Source organism: Melospiza melodia, chromosome 4 (genome assembly GCF_035770615.1).
Source record: "Melospiza melodia melodia isolate bMelMel2 chromosome 4, bMelMel2.pri, whole genome shotgun sequence".
Lineage (NCBI taxonomy): Eukaryota > Metazoa > Chordata > Aves > Passeriformes > Passerellidae > Melospiza > Melospiza melodia.
Genome location: NC_086197.1, coordinates 15,916,159 through 15,931,643, shown reverse-complemented (window position 1 = coordinate 15,931,643; position 15,485 = coordinate 15,916,159).

Below are 15,485 nucleotides of genomic sequence, written 5' to 3'. Positions count from 1 at the left end.
TTCTTGCTTGCTCTGTGAGATCGGGGAGGAAATGACAAAAAGTAGAATCTAGACAAGCACACTGAACGGAAAAACAGCTCTACTCAGTCAGGGTACAGGTTCAGGTTCCTAGAGATCTACCTGTAGCTTGCCTGTGACAGGCCATCAGCAAATGTTTATGTGAAAAATGCATATTTTATGATTGGCTTTTCTCAAATATTAAAATAAATATTATATGTGTTATGTTAGAAAATTATACTGTATTAATTTTCTTAAGAATTGTGTTAAATGTAGCTTTAGATTATAACATAATGTTAGTATAGAAACTATGCTATGTAAGATACTTTTTTTAAAGAGAGGACTTGCACTGAGATAGCAGCCACAGGACACCTAAATCGTTCAGAGAAAAAGAATTTATTGCTCCCTTATCAGAAGAAACAAACTGTCCTACCTCGCTCAGCCCTGAAGATGCCATTAGGATTCAGAGGAAGAAGTTGTCACTGACCAGACAGAATCCTTTGTTTGAATGGAATTTATGCTTCATGGATGAGGTGTATGAATATGCAACAGGCTATTGCTTTTAAGGGTTAATCCTCTGTTAACGTGTGTCTTTTTGGGGCTTATTTTGCACAGAAAAAGGTACCTGGACTGTCTGTAACTCTTTGCTTTATTGTCTCATATTGTCCTAATCCTAATCATCCAAATTTTTATTAGTCTAATTATATTGCTATTTTTATAACCATTTTATTACTATTAAACTTTTGAAATTTTAAAAACAAATGATTGGTGTTTTTCACAGTTTAGGAGACAACATGAGAGGCTGGAGTGTCACTTATACTATAGAAGTAATTCCATAGCTTGCACTGTCTTTGTCATCCTTTCTTCCTAAGGACAGTGTTTACCTGAGGGGCGGACCTGCAGATGGGAACATTTGTCACTGATGGTCACCTGTAAGGCACATCAAAGAGAGAGATCACACAGCACTGGCAGTGATTGACAGAATCACAGAACAGCTGAGGTGGAAAGAGGCCATAGGAGGTCATCTGGTCCAAACCCAAATCCAGCTGTTTCATCACTGAAAGAGAATAAGGATGGAAGCCTCCTAATTTTGGTGTTTTGTCTCATGATCTCAAATTATTGGCCAGCTGTATACTGCCCCATCAGTAGGAAATCAGTCTTGGCTGAACCAAAACTCAGGGAACCCTTTAGCATAAAAAACATTGAAGCAGCATTGTACTTGATAACTCTCATTCTCCCCAGCATTCATTTACTTTTTCTGACCCAAAATCCGTGCTATCAAACCAGGTCCCAACTTTTTACATCTTAAAGATCTGTCCCAACATCACTGAGCTGTCCAGGTAGCTTTGTTTCAACTGTATCTCCCTTTCACACTTTCTTTCCTCATGCATCTGAAAAACCCCATTCATTTGTCAGAAATATGGTAGTTTTTTAATGATAAAATTGATATGAATGATTACATCAATGTCAACATTATATAGAGAGAAAGAAGAGCAGTGTCAGATCAGGGTTGGAGGGCTGTTTTCAGGTTGCTTTACACCCAATTAATTCCAAAGTGTTGGTGTGTGTATCACAGGGAAGTTCACAATGCTGTTTCTGCTTTGCAGGAACTCCTGAGTTTTTTGAGGCTCTATCATTCTGTCTCTTTCTCATGGAGAGCAAATGTAGAAGTATGAAAACAAACAATGGTTGATGCAGAGAGAAGGTTTGCAGAGACACCTTTGAATTACAGCACCTTCCCATGCCTGAATTCATACCCAAAATAAATCATATCTTATTCTTTCTCACACAAGTTTCTTGCAGTTTGTTTTGTGGCATGTTCCTCAGGAAGAATGAAAGTACCCCTTTGATTTGATAGAACTTCCCCACCTGTGAATTATATATAAGCAAAATTGTACTTTCTTCTTCAGAAGAAGAATTATCAGCTAACAGAAAAGTCAATTTTCATTTGTAAAATTGAGTGCCATTAGACATGAAGGGCACCTAGGGCAAGTGGTTCCTCTTCACCTCTCAAATACTCTAAATTACAGGTAAGGCTGTTTTCTTAAATGTCATTGTAGCATAATAGCATAGGAGCTGTTCTGCCTACAGGTAAGGACTGCTGTGCACATTGGTCCTGAAATAAGGTCCCTCTGAGCAGTTCCTAAAGCTTCTGAACAGCTGCTGAACTCAGAGCACATGGGGTTTTAATAATTGTGGGACTTCAGGTACTGCAATTTAACCTTTGTTAAAATCTGATGTATCGTGCTATGAGAACTTTGGAATAATTAGCAGATGTCGGTCATTAAACTAATATCTTTATTTTTAGGAACAGTTTATGGATAATTGTGTTGATTTGAACTGTGGCATCATTTCTTAATTTTCTTTGCATCAATATTCAAAATGTAGTAATTTTATGGTTTTCCTGTGAATTTTCATATGCATCTTTAAAATATCCACTCTTGTTATGGTGCATGGTGCCTCCACTTCCCACCCCATCCACGTGTTTCAGTCTTTCTCCCAGCTAGCATGGTGAAACTTCTAGCTGTACATTGTCTGTTGTGGGAGCTGAGGTAAGGAAAACTGGCAGAAGAGGACAGAATATCTTCTTGATATGTTTGCTTGGAGGTGTTTTTGGTTGCCTGTCAATCTACATTTTAATACTACAACCTACATTTAAACATTTAATTGAGGGTTAGTTTTTGTCCCAGTGCTGGTCTGACAACACGGTTAAACACAGCTAAACTTTCCATTTTTTGTCTGCAACTGGTTGGTTTATAATGGCTTTTTATTTGCTGTTTATCAAACACATATATAAATTATATGTTCCTTTTCTGGGTTAAGTATAGGTGTCCCATCCACCTTGGTGAAAATTGGTAGAATTTTATCCCAAGGAGTTGGTATGTTGGGATTCCACGTTTAATTTGTTCTTTCCTCAGAACTGTGTTTTATCTGAGGACCATGTAGTCTTTGGGCTTGTACAGTTGGAATCAGTCCCATCAACCTATTGTTTCTGTGTACTTCTTTAATTACTTCATTTAGAGCTAGTGTTTCTGAAATCTGTACCAATTAATAGCATATGGATCATTATTGGATCCCAAGTCTCCCACTGGCATGCTAACCTGAAAAAATAAACCATCCAGCAGGTAACACATGCACCCACAACTCGAAAGCAAGAAACAGGAAACTCGTTTCTGTTGCAGTGTGTGAACAGCACCAGACTGTGGGGCTGTTGGCTGTCCCAGGGATCTTGCAGCCTCTGCAAAGAGCAGGATAAATCCTCATTTTTTTGCTCTTGCCTCAGGATACAAATGTAAACATGTATTTTCGCATGCAAGCAGTATAGTCTGGGCAGGATCTAGGATGAATTGTCTGTTTTATAGGAATAAACCAGCCTAATATAACGTGCAAAAAAATTGTATTGTGTGTAGTTTGGTTCATTACATAAATAAGTTTCAAAAGGTCTTGCTTGTGAAAAGAAAAAAAAATGGACTGAAAATTTACAGTACAGTTAATGATGCTGTTATTTGTCACTGGCACACATCTAGTCTTATTCTGTTGAACATTTTATTACTTGGTGCTGGTGTAAATGTCTGTTTGTTTTGTAAGCCTTATGCTTTTGTTCTTTTTTGTACCTCAAAAAGGTAATGTATTCACACATGCCCATTATCTTGTACACTGGCTTTCTCAACCTTTCAGAAACCCCCTAAGAAGCTCCTTTAAAACTATAGTGATCCTCAAACGAACAGTGAATTGGCCAAAGTCAGAAGCCTATTGCTGCTCTCACAGGAGTTTTTCCTGCATTTACCACTGCATTATCACTGTCTGCATTATCTACAGTTCTAACATACTGAATCTCAATGTGTCTGTTAATTCTTCCTTTAAGCATTCCACTTTCAGATGGGAGTGACCTCCCTGTAGACAGATAGTGAACAGCAATTCTGTTTTCTTTAATGTAGGAGTTGCCACCAAACCGCTTATCTTTGTATCACAATGATTTGCTTATCATGCATGCAGACCTAACAGCTCAAAACTCATCACTTTTTCAAAGTTACTGGTGAGTAAAAAAGTAACTTGTCAGGGACCAGGACAGTTACTGAATCCTGTTACATTTCAACAATACAGAAGTTGCCCTCATCATGTGGTGTTTCATCCTGTGCTGGACAAAATATGAAATTCCGTTGGTAAGGACTTTATCTATTAAGAGATATGTTCGTGACATCAGGCAATACTTATGAATGAGAATGTAATGACTGCACATAAGTAGCTCATAAAACCCTTGCTATATTATGGCGGTTATTTTTATAAGGTCAAACTGATGGGGAACACAAGACTGAAGGAATCCTCAGTTCTAGCCACTCATAATCACAAGCAGCTAAGTTTTCAGATATCTATTTCAGAAACATCCACAGTGTAATCCACAGACACCCTGAGCCTCAGGAGGCTCTTCAGGGCTTTGTAACAAATGTGAGACCTGGAGTGTCTGAGCACACCAAGGAAAAAGCAGGATATTTGTCACCAGAGGAGAAGATAGACAATAGATTTCAAAAGGAGAGGGTGTGTTTCTCAGACATTCTGCTCAAAGCCTTTGAAGATGACAGTCAGCTGCAAATAGAAGAGGAAATGTTGGGGGAAAAAAACCCTTAAAACTGCTTTTGCAAGAAATTAGAAACTTCTAGCCTAATTTTCCAGCTGCTAGTCCCTACTTTTCATTGAAACTTCCTTGTTACAGTGAAAATTTGCCAAGGTTCTCTTGTGACTTTTTCTTCTATGAGTTCATTTTATTTTCTCTGTTTTCATCAGCTAAATTCACAAATGTTCATGCACTGACACATCACCCAGGATGTCACAGGGTATTGATTTGGAGATCAGCAGCAGCGACTTGTGGTGGCAGGGGATAAACAGGAGGAACAAAGGATTCCATCAAAAGCAAGCAACAATCAGGTGCTTTGAAAAGCTTCTTGCTAAAGTGCACTGGATGTGTAACTAATGCGTTCATATTGTCTTAAATATCTGTGCAAGATTCACAATTCAAACAGAGGCTTGGTAAAGGGACACCTCTCTTGCACATTATACTCAAGAGTGTAGAGTTTAACTGGAAGTGTAGCAGTGAATTGGGAGTGTATTCAGAGATATTCATCAGATATTCTGCACAAGAGTACTTCCAGTAGGACCAAAGCCAATATTATCTGTAACACACTGTTCACTGCTGATGTAGAAAAAAGCATAATTTCAGAGAAGTCTGCTGCGTTTTTGGTCCATTTAGTTGAATGATGACACACGAGAGAGGGTTTTTTTTTTAGCTAGCAAGATAGTCTGGCTCATATGAATTAGCCAGACTAATCATCACTAATCATCAGTGGATGATCTGTGCAAGGCAAGTTTTCTACATGGACACAGAGCAACCATAGCTATCAGCTAAATTGCTTTTAGCCCTTTTTTTAACCCTCTTGCCACACAAGTGCAATCTACCAATGTTACCTTATAATTTCTGTATAAAAATACATTCTCTGTATTTTTGGTGTAACACCTTTGAAAGACTCTTAAAATAAAAGTAGTATGTCTGCTGAAATGTAGCACGTGGAAATACTGCTTTTGTTCTGCAAGAATTGTCCTACTGTATGTTAGCAAGCTCTATTAAAAAAAGAGGAACTGATTTGCAATAAGCATTATATTGAGTCATATAAGTCTTCCAAAAGTAGATTTATGATTTACAATTTCCTAGCATTCTCATGGGAATTCCATGCTTGCAACAGTGATTATTTTAATCAAAGCTGATGATGTTTTTTCAGGCTTATTTTCCTTTCATTTGGTGCCTTTCAGTTTCCAAGTTATTACTGGTCTGTGTAATTTTCTCAAACAAATTTTTTTTTCATCACTCTTTGTGTTCTGAGATAGCAAAAGAAAGAACTCTGACAGGCCACTTGTGGGATTTATTATCACTGATTCCTAATATTTAACTGTAGGTAAATAGTAATGAGTAAGAGACAGTCTGGTTACTCTGAAATTATACACAGGGGGAAATACAGACATCTGAGTTTTCTGCTTTTAATTTTGCTTATTAAAAGAAAAAGACCTTATTTCTCTCTTTCCTCATCAGTATATAAAATTATTGCTTGATCTTGCACTACACATATTGAGATTTTTATGTCATGTTTGTGTTAGAAGGCACGGGGCTGCTGAAAACAAATGAAAATATGAAATATGGAGAGCAGATGTGCCAACTCTCTGGCTTCTTAGCCACAGGCATCTTTCAAGCTCCGACTGCATCCCAAAACCAGCTGGAGTTTCTACAAGGCAAGATCAGCCCAGACCATTTCACAAATGGAACACTAGCAATGTATTTGTTGTGTCTGAACTCCAAACTTTCCCAGAGATCCCATTCCTACAGCTTTCTTGATCATGCTGAATGTCTTTTTTGCTTCTAATTATTCTGAGATTTTGTTGTGTTAGTCATTTTTAGAGATGAATATTAAATATCTGAGAATTGAGTTAAAGGAATTTTTAGCTCATTACACTTTTTAAAATGTTGTTTTATATGAATACATCTATCAGAGTCAAAAGTCTTCAAAATATTTTGGGGAAAAAATATTGCTGCTTTTATAGCGCCTCTGGTGAAGCCCCTGATTTAATTTTTTTATTAAGGAAGATGAAACTATATTCTACAGTAACAGACTAGTAAAAATCCCCAGTCCTTCTGTCTTTGCACACATGAAATCTTCTTTAAGAGGATATTAATATTGCAAATAAAGTAATCAAAAATGTAATTACAACAAAAGTGAATTACAACATGACCAAATTAAGTTGACTGGTAGGTTTAATTTGTGTTGTGGCACTATCGTGACATGATAACCAGCAGTTTCTGCTGCAAGGTTCTTTCTTTCATTCAGTACATAAATAGGCAGTGCTTTCTTAGTGGCTAATCAGCCTGTGGGATTTCAATCCTGACTGCATCCCCAAGCCTTATCCACTACATAGATACTTCTTTCAAGAGAGAATTGTTAACCTCTTTATAGATTTTTTTTATACTTCCTCCATTATAACATGTGAATGCTACATAAGGACTAAGACATTTATAAGTGCATTGTGATGTGAAAAAGTATTTTATCCCTGCTTTACAGGGATGATGGCACAATGAGATTAAATTGGAAATTACCCACTAATTTTGTGTATTTGACCTGTTATACCCAAGAACTCCTGTTTTGGAGAGTTCAGCATTTGTGGGCAGTTTGTGGGGCCAGGCCAGCACTCTGTGACTACACTTGCAGCTGGTCCTGCTCAGCATTTCTGCAAATCTGATGGTGGGGTCTCGAGCCAGAAGTCCCAAAAATGAGGAACATACAGCAAGTGACCACCTGTGAAAGTTTGCTCAAAGGGACTTGCCTCCCATCATTTGGGAACTCTGTGGTAGAAGCAGGCTCAGAACCCAAACCCACTTCTCCAGGGTAGCATTCAGCTGCTCTGACTTTGAGAGCATCCTCTCCCTTCCTTGTTCACCAGACAGTTTATAGCTTCTGCAGCAGGGTTTCTGCATGTGATAATCTCATTTACTGAGCAGGACCACTCACCATTAATGCAAAATTTTTTCCATGCACATGAAAAAATAGGGGCCTTCAAAGGAAAATGTAAAAATGTACACTCATGGAGGAGGAAAGGGAGATGATTATGTTTTGATTTGATATTTTCTGCCTTAGGATTACTCCCATATTCTCCTGGAAGAGGATCCCTCATGCCCCACTTTCAGATGCCTTAGTTAACAAAAATAACATTTTAAAGAAGCTTAGCATAAAAAAAATTCCCTTCAGTCTGTCACCTGCATCTCCACCATTAGAGTTAACTGTGGGGTGATGGCAATAGCAGTTCTTGTCCTCTTGCTTCACTGAAGAATTTCACCAATATTTGTGCAGCAGGGAAGCATTCCCAGTCCAGGTGAAATCTTGGCCTTCACTGTAGACTTGGAAGATTGGGAGTGGAAAGATGGCATTAGTCTTTCCCCCTCCATTTATTCCCTTCTTCCCTTATCTTTCAAAATTCAGTCTTTCCACTGGCTTTTATTCTTCTTGCCCCCCTCAATCCAAGACATATTGGTCCAAGCTTCTCATCCCCAATCCTACACTCTTCAGCCAGGCCTCACAAAATTAGTGCAGATTCTTATATGAATCTCAGCCTTCCTTTTATTTTCTTGTCAAACAGGTTCCAGTCCTCTCTTCTCAAATCCTGGTTAAATCTCCTTTTGGCACCTTTCCCCACAATTCCACTGAACACACTGGAGTTCAGAGCCAGTGTCTGTGCAGTCACCTTCCAATTACAATGACCTCCAGCTCTTAGCCTCAATTACCAGCATCTTCTGCTCCTCTCATTTTCAGTCCCAGTTCCCTTCCTGGTGTTCTACACAGCAATCCCTGGTACTATTCTGGCGCTGCTTCCTCCTAAATTTATCCCTTCTTGTGCCTGTGTTCCAGTCAGGCTCATCCTGTGAAGTTTCAGCACTGTCCAGGTGTCAGGAGAAGATGAAGTTGATCTGAAAGAGCAGAAAAAAAACAGTTCTTGAACTGTGAGTGTTTCTTTAACTGTACTGTGACTGTGACACTTCAACAGCATAAATAGAGAGCCCTAAATAAGATGTTTTTCAGGACAAAGCCATTCTGCCTCCCAATGCATTTAAGTTAACACTGAACAAATGTTCAATGTGAGAGACACAGTGACATAAAAACATAACACCTACTCCATTATTTCTGTCATTATTTGTGTTTACAGACCTTTTTTGTCATATATTTAGAATCAACCTTATCCCCCAAGTTGTTATAAATCCCTGATGAGTGATGGAGTAAAGTTTGACCTCTTAAGGTGTGCATGGGAATTATGTAATGCTGCTGTTGCACTTACTTTAACTGAGAAGGTTCTGTATTCCCTCAATCTGAAAGTTGTTCAATACGTATTTTACACAGGCAATTTAAGAACTTGGCTTACAATTAGATAAGTATGGTGGGTGAAAAATATAATTTCATTTGAAGATTGATGTGGCATGTTTGTCATTCTCATGTGAGTTATTGTGTTAACAATGTAACTTGCAGGCTACATTCTCTGGAATCCTATTTATATTTCTTTCTGGAAGGTGTTTGACATCTTTTTGGGGAGCTATAATGCAAAGCATTACCTCTTACTCCATTTATCAGGACCTCAATTTGTCCAGGCATATTAAGCACATGCTCAGTTTTAAGTTAAAATATGCTCTGATTAGATGTGAATTTAAGATTATAGCTGAGTTTTTTCTAGAACTGGGTCCCTTGCTCTAAATATCTTTGAAGTGATCTTTAAAAAAGTCTCTAACAGTCTCTATAAATCAAAACCTCTCCTGCCTTTATTGAAGATTTTTATGTATGACTGAACCATGCACTTGGCTGCCCAACAGCTTAATAAAAAGCCAGGAGCCTTAGCTTATCAAGGATTCCTTGTCTCGATTCTAAAATTATTTTAAATGTTCTTTTGTATCTACCTATAGCAGATAAATCCCATAAAACAGTAGTGAGCTAAACTCACTGAGATCACATAGATGTGTTTTGGGGGAATTCCATGGAGGACATTTTCAGGATATACCTAAGACAAGGTACGGTGCAACTGCCAGGCCTCTTGCTTTTTTTGTTGAATTCAATGATAATTCAAAATGCAGGCACCTGAAACGGAAATGGAAAAGAGTGTGAAGCCATTGTTAAATGACAGCCTCATTTGAAATTTAAAATTTAAAAATTAAAAACCACTCGGCTTTGGAAAATCCTCTTTCAAAAAAGGTTCCAGGCCAGGAAGTTGTTTTACTGACATGTCTCCTACCTTACCATCAAGATACAGGATTTCTTTAACATTAGTTTGTAAAAATCCCCAAAGTCTAAGTACTTCTTCAGCCCTTTCCTGGTAATATAGGAAGCATTATTTGCTAGTCATAGCACTTTATGCCCACATCACTGTTTGCCTCATCAAAGCATAAAACCCCATTTTTTGGCACAGCTGTTTTTCAGTCACCGTCAGAGTTTAGTAGTGACAGGAATTCTGTTTCTAAAGAATTTCTTTTACTGCTCTGCAGTTCCTTAAGGGATATTTTTAAAATCTAGAATTCTGGCAGAAATCCAATGTTATTCTACTCCTTCAAAGACAGAATGTGCTGGATTTTTGTTTCGTTTTGGTTTTTGTTATATGATAATTATAACACCAAGAATGGCTATTAATGTTATATGATAATTATAACACCAAGAATGGCTATTAATAGTTTTTGTATTCTAACTACTTTGACTCAAGAGCATTTGATATATTTTTGCATTTCCAAGTGAACTTTGTCAACTGGTTACCTCTCACAACTATTTATTACCATCTTCCTCACAGCTTTACAGCTTCCTTCATTTTAGATGACCTGCCTTCAAGGCTTGACTAATATTTTTCATCTCAGCCCTGTGTGAGAAATATCTGCCCAACTCTCTGGTGGGAGTAAATGCAGATGTCTGTCCTTGAAAATGGAGGTTCTGTCAGAGGCTCAAACAGCTCTGCTTTTGATGGTTGCATGCTTAAATCTTTTCTTAACATTGTGGCACCAGTCATGTAGTATGGTAATAACTTCCATGGAGGTGATGTCTAAATGTGATTCCACATTTTTCTTTACGAGAAAAAACAGGAGCATATTTGCTTCGCAATGGATCTGCCTGGGAAGGGCAGCTGATGTTCCTGTTGCACGTGAGAGAATTTGGTCCAGCCTGCCAGAGTATCCTGTTTATAATTATTTAATACAAAGTACCTGCAGCAGGAATAGCTGTAGAAAAACTTCTATGTAATATTTCATTTTTTGGTTGAAGGCCCAAAATATTTTCTCTTTTTAATTTTGAGGAGGTTAATGCCAATATACAGTTGGTTTTTCTAATTCTTGGTCTTCTGATGAAAAGGTGCCTTTTCTGTGAAAGATAGTGCAGAAAACTTAACATTTCCCCCTTTTTTTAAGTGGAAATTTATTTATTTTATACTCATACAATTTCTGCCTATTTTGAAGTTATAAATTAAATAAATACACTTCATAGGCCTTATACTATAATCCTGTAGATTGTTGCATTTCATTTCAGATGAAAGTCAGCTTGTATTCTTATAATAAAAACAGCATGTTGTATTCTTTTAATGCGTAATGTCAGTGTTTTCATTAATAGTGTATTGTTATTTCTATCCTCAATGAACCTGGGGATCTCAGGCTGGCCTGCTGATTTATTTCCACCCCTTTTTGCTATGGCCATATTCCTCCAATGCTGGTGATTTCCAGAGGATTTAAATATAATTTAGGGCCTGCTTAATGATGAAAGTTGATTTTTTTCCTGTTCAAAAGCTACAGATGCAGAGCTTCAATAGATGCTTACATGCTCTGTCTGCCTGAACCTGGGATGCATCTTGTCTTAAAAATGTTAGAACTCTGTTACATTTATTCTGTTTGCTTCTATATGTCTGCTTCAGGCCTTTAATTCTAAATGGTTGCAGATGCTACAGCAGTTATTATATGTCTCTCTTTCTAGCTTTTCCAGAAGCAGACACAATTGCTTCCTTCAATTCCTTGTAGCTGAAAAGGCTCTGTCACCTAGACTTAACATTTTTCAACTCTCAGCTTTATGGTTTAGGGGGAATTAAAATGGAGTGTTGAATTAATCCTGTGGGATCTAAGTGCCTCTCAAATCTGAAAGCATGTGTCTTCCACAAATAGCTCAGTTACTTGGAAAACTGTTAGTTTCTATTTGGCTTCCCTAGTTTCACTATTAAGGGTTATTTAAATACTGTGTTCTTCTTTCTATCTGCTTTCTTTTTCAGGGAAAGGGTTTCACTTTTATCCTTTACCAGGCTCACCTTCTAATCATCAAGTAATAGAATGGTATAGGTTGCAAAGATCTAGAGCAGAACTCTTCCCATTATTCATTGCTAGTTTTATGAAATGCTGTCATATCATTCCCATCTTGCTCTGATAGTTTTCTGCTGAAGGATTATTTTTTTTGTTATCCCACTACTTGACAGTACTCACTATACCTGTAAATGAATCAAAATTATTTGTTTATATTTCACTTCAGAGTCTTCTTTTAGTTAGGGCTGGTTCTTGTATTTTTCCCCAATGCACTTTTTGTGATTAGTTCCTTTTGCTTCTGTTGTGGTTTCTGGTTTTCTATCTCAACGGAGTTTCCCATCAGAAATTCACTTCCTTTGGTTAGATGAAGCCAAAGAAGAAGCTCCCTGAGAAGCCTTGCTGACATGAGCATTTGGACCAATATACTGGCTCTGGTTGTAAGACGGGGGCTTTAGATGTGGTTTTTCCATTGAAAAGCTGATCTTGCCACTCGTGCAACCTTAACTTCCATGCTGATCTTCTCTTTTTAATCCCTGGAAGCCCTTTTAGATGTGGTTTTTCCATTGTAAAACTGATCTTCCCACTCATGCAACTTCAGCTTCCATGCTGATCTTCTCTTTTTAAGCCCTGGAAGAGGTAATTCCATGCTTAGACCTAACCTCTGCAATAATTTATCCCAATGTCTAATTTCATGACTGTAATTATTCAATGGTTCTTAGTGAAATCTATTACAGCTCTAAAGTTAGCCAAATAAATAAATCTTAAGGTTGGATCATAATTTACAATCCACATTGATTTGGCCTCCAATGGGACGTGCAAGTGTTTCATATTTAGTGGTAAGGAAATTAGTCTGATGGAGATAATCTCTCATTTCAGGCTTAAAATTCAATTTGTGAAACATTTTCAATATCTTGTCTATTTTAAGGTAAAAAACTTCACACATGAGATGTACTTGGAGGTAATGTTTGGGCAAAGCTCTTTCAAAAAATAAGGCCCCATAAATAACTATAAAGGGCTCTTATGAGAATTAAAATGCCAAAATTACATTCTTTTGGTAACCCACTGCAATGCTTTATAAGGTAGACAAAAATTAAAACAAATCAGGAATTCAGGGAAGTATGTGCAACATTAAGGCTGGCACAGCATGTTTCTCCTTACTGTAGTGAAAATAATAATGGTGTCAACCTCTGTTTGCAGAAATCATTGCAGATCCTTTGCCTTTGGTGTCTCTATATCAATTTCCACCAGCTAAGGAAACAATACTATAACTCCACCAATTACAATAAAAGTCTATATTTTGCATTGTAGAGAGTTTCTCATCTGTAGAATTATTTGTAAGGCAAGTGAGGCCTTGAAATTTGAAATTATGATATATCCTCATCTTTTGGTACTTGAAATAATAAAAAACTGTGGTTTTTAATGTATAGACTAAACTTTTCCAACACAAATAGGAGACTTTGAAAGTCAGTTTCATAATCTGATTTGCTAATATGATACAATGCCACAATTGGTTTTTTGTTTGTTTTTATGTTTCCCTTTCATTTTATTTGAGATATTTTTGTATGTATTCTATTCTAAATTATCTGACCAAAATCATGGTAAACAATAGTACTGAGGCTAGTAAAAAGATGCATTTATTTCCTTTTTTGTCTTTGTTTGGCAGTTTGATTTTAGTTGTTTTGTTGTTTTGGGTTTTTTTTTTTTTTTTTTGAATGAGAATTTTCTTCATATTCCAGGGCTAGGAATTTGAATTCAGGGATTTTCTGAGGCCACTAATTTGAAGTTCAGACTGCAGACTCATTCACTGTGAGATATTCATGCCTAGATTAGCATTGCACACTACATGCAAAAGAAGAAGCATCTCCTGCATTGAGCAAAGGCTTCATCCTCACTGCAAGAAACTTTCCAGTTTCCTCTGAGCCTTGAATGGAGCATAAGATTTTGAACTTCACTGGTCAGCATGGTTAGACTCAGGAGGTGAGCACAGGCATGTGATCCCTCAACTTTTCCACTTTCAGGGAGACAATATTTGTGGTGGTGTAATTATTGTGAATTTTCACCCAAGGCAAATTTTATTACAGCGTTGCTTGGCCAGAAGAATAGTGGCAAAGGCATCTGACAAGGGCCAGAACAAGTATGGAAACACAGAAAGTCTCTGTGGCTGTCACATTCAGGATATTTTTTCATTAAGTGCCCTCTATTTTGAGGGGTCTATTTGGGCAGTTACATATTGCCTGATATTCAAAAAATTGGAAGAAATCTACAAATGCTGGGTGAGAAAATTTGCCATTTCAAGTTTTAAATTCCTTTAGGAAGGGCAAGACTTATTTTTATTCTATATTTGAACAATGCCTCATGCAAGAATCTTTATGCTTTCTCAAACTCTCTAACAAGTGCTGTAATACACTATTTGGTACTGGGTTTTATTCAGATGTAAAAACGCTTCTACTGTGATACTATCACTGTGAGGTATCCTTTATGCTAAGCAGAGATAGAAGAAAGTTCTGAAACTTAAACAATAATTCTGTTGTTTGAAGTTTATTTTTAAAACATGGAGGAAGGAGAAGAGCTCGATGTTGTGGTTTCTAACAGATACTCAAATTTTTTTATCAGGCACATCAATTGTTTGAGACATTAAGATGTGAAGAGCAAATTCTCTTTTTTTAGATTTTTATCTGGAATCCATCCTCCCATCCAGAGTTTAAAACTCCCCTATGAGGCAGCATTTGCTCTTGTTCCAATGCTGTGTGTTTGTGCTGTGTACGGCACTCTCCCATTCCCTCTGAAAACAAACCTTTTGCTGAGCTGCCTACCTTCTGCTGCAGCCTCTCATATGAAACCAGAACTTTCTGACAGAGCAATTTGATTTGGGAAGATGGATCATTTTCATGGTGGTAAAACCACCAAAAGAGCTTTCATCTCTTGACCTTCACCCTCCTTTAGTGCACGCAGCCACTCCCACTACTTCTTGTGCACTTTGGGAATTTAACTTAACTTATTGATATAATACATTTTGTTGCTGGTTTGGGTATTGGGAAGCAAAGAAGATAAACATTAAAGTATTTTTCCTTCCCCTTTCCCAGGCTCAGCTGCACTCCAGACACATCTCCTCCCCTCTTGTTATCTCCACAGGTTATGCTCAGTTCCTTTGGTGAGGCAATGAGTGGCACAGGGTTTTGGGGTCAAGACATTGTGGTTTCCCTCTGCTGATCCTTGTTTCTCACCCTCTTCTTCCACTGCTGCTTCCTTCTTACTAATTTTCTCTACTCCACTGTGGTCATTCTGTGGGCCACAATCTCTTTGGTGTTGTGGCTGCTCAGTTATGGAGCACCTCCAAGTCCTCTGACTTTGCTGTTCCTTCATTCTCTTGTTTCTCTCCTTGTCACATTCCCTCCTTGTCAGTTAATTTTGCCAGTTAATTTTCTTTTATAGACCCAAGTCAGACCAGAGAAATGTTGCAAAATAGAACCTGAAGTTCAAAAAAAGGCGTACATATATTAATGTATTTCACTAAAAAAAAAGTATCCTGAAACTTTTTGGTGCAAATTTTGAAAAGGTAGCTTGCATGTGAAACCAGCAGAAATGGTTGGTGGCTTCAAACTGCTTTCACAGAACTTTAATAACAAGTCTAGTTATTTTCTAGGTTCTTGGTTGA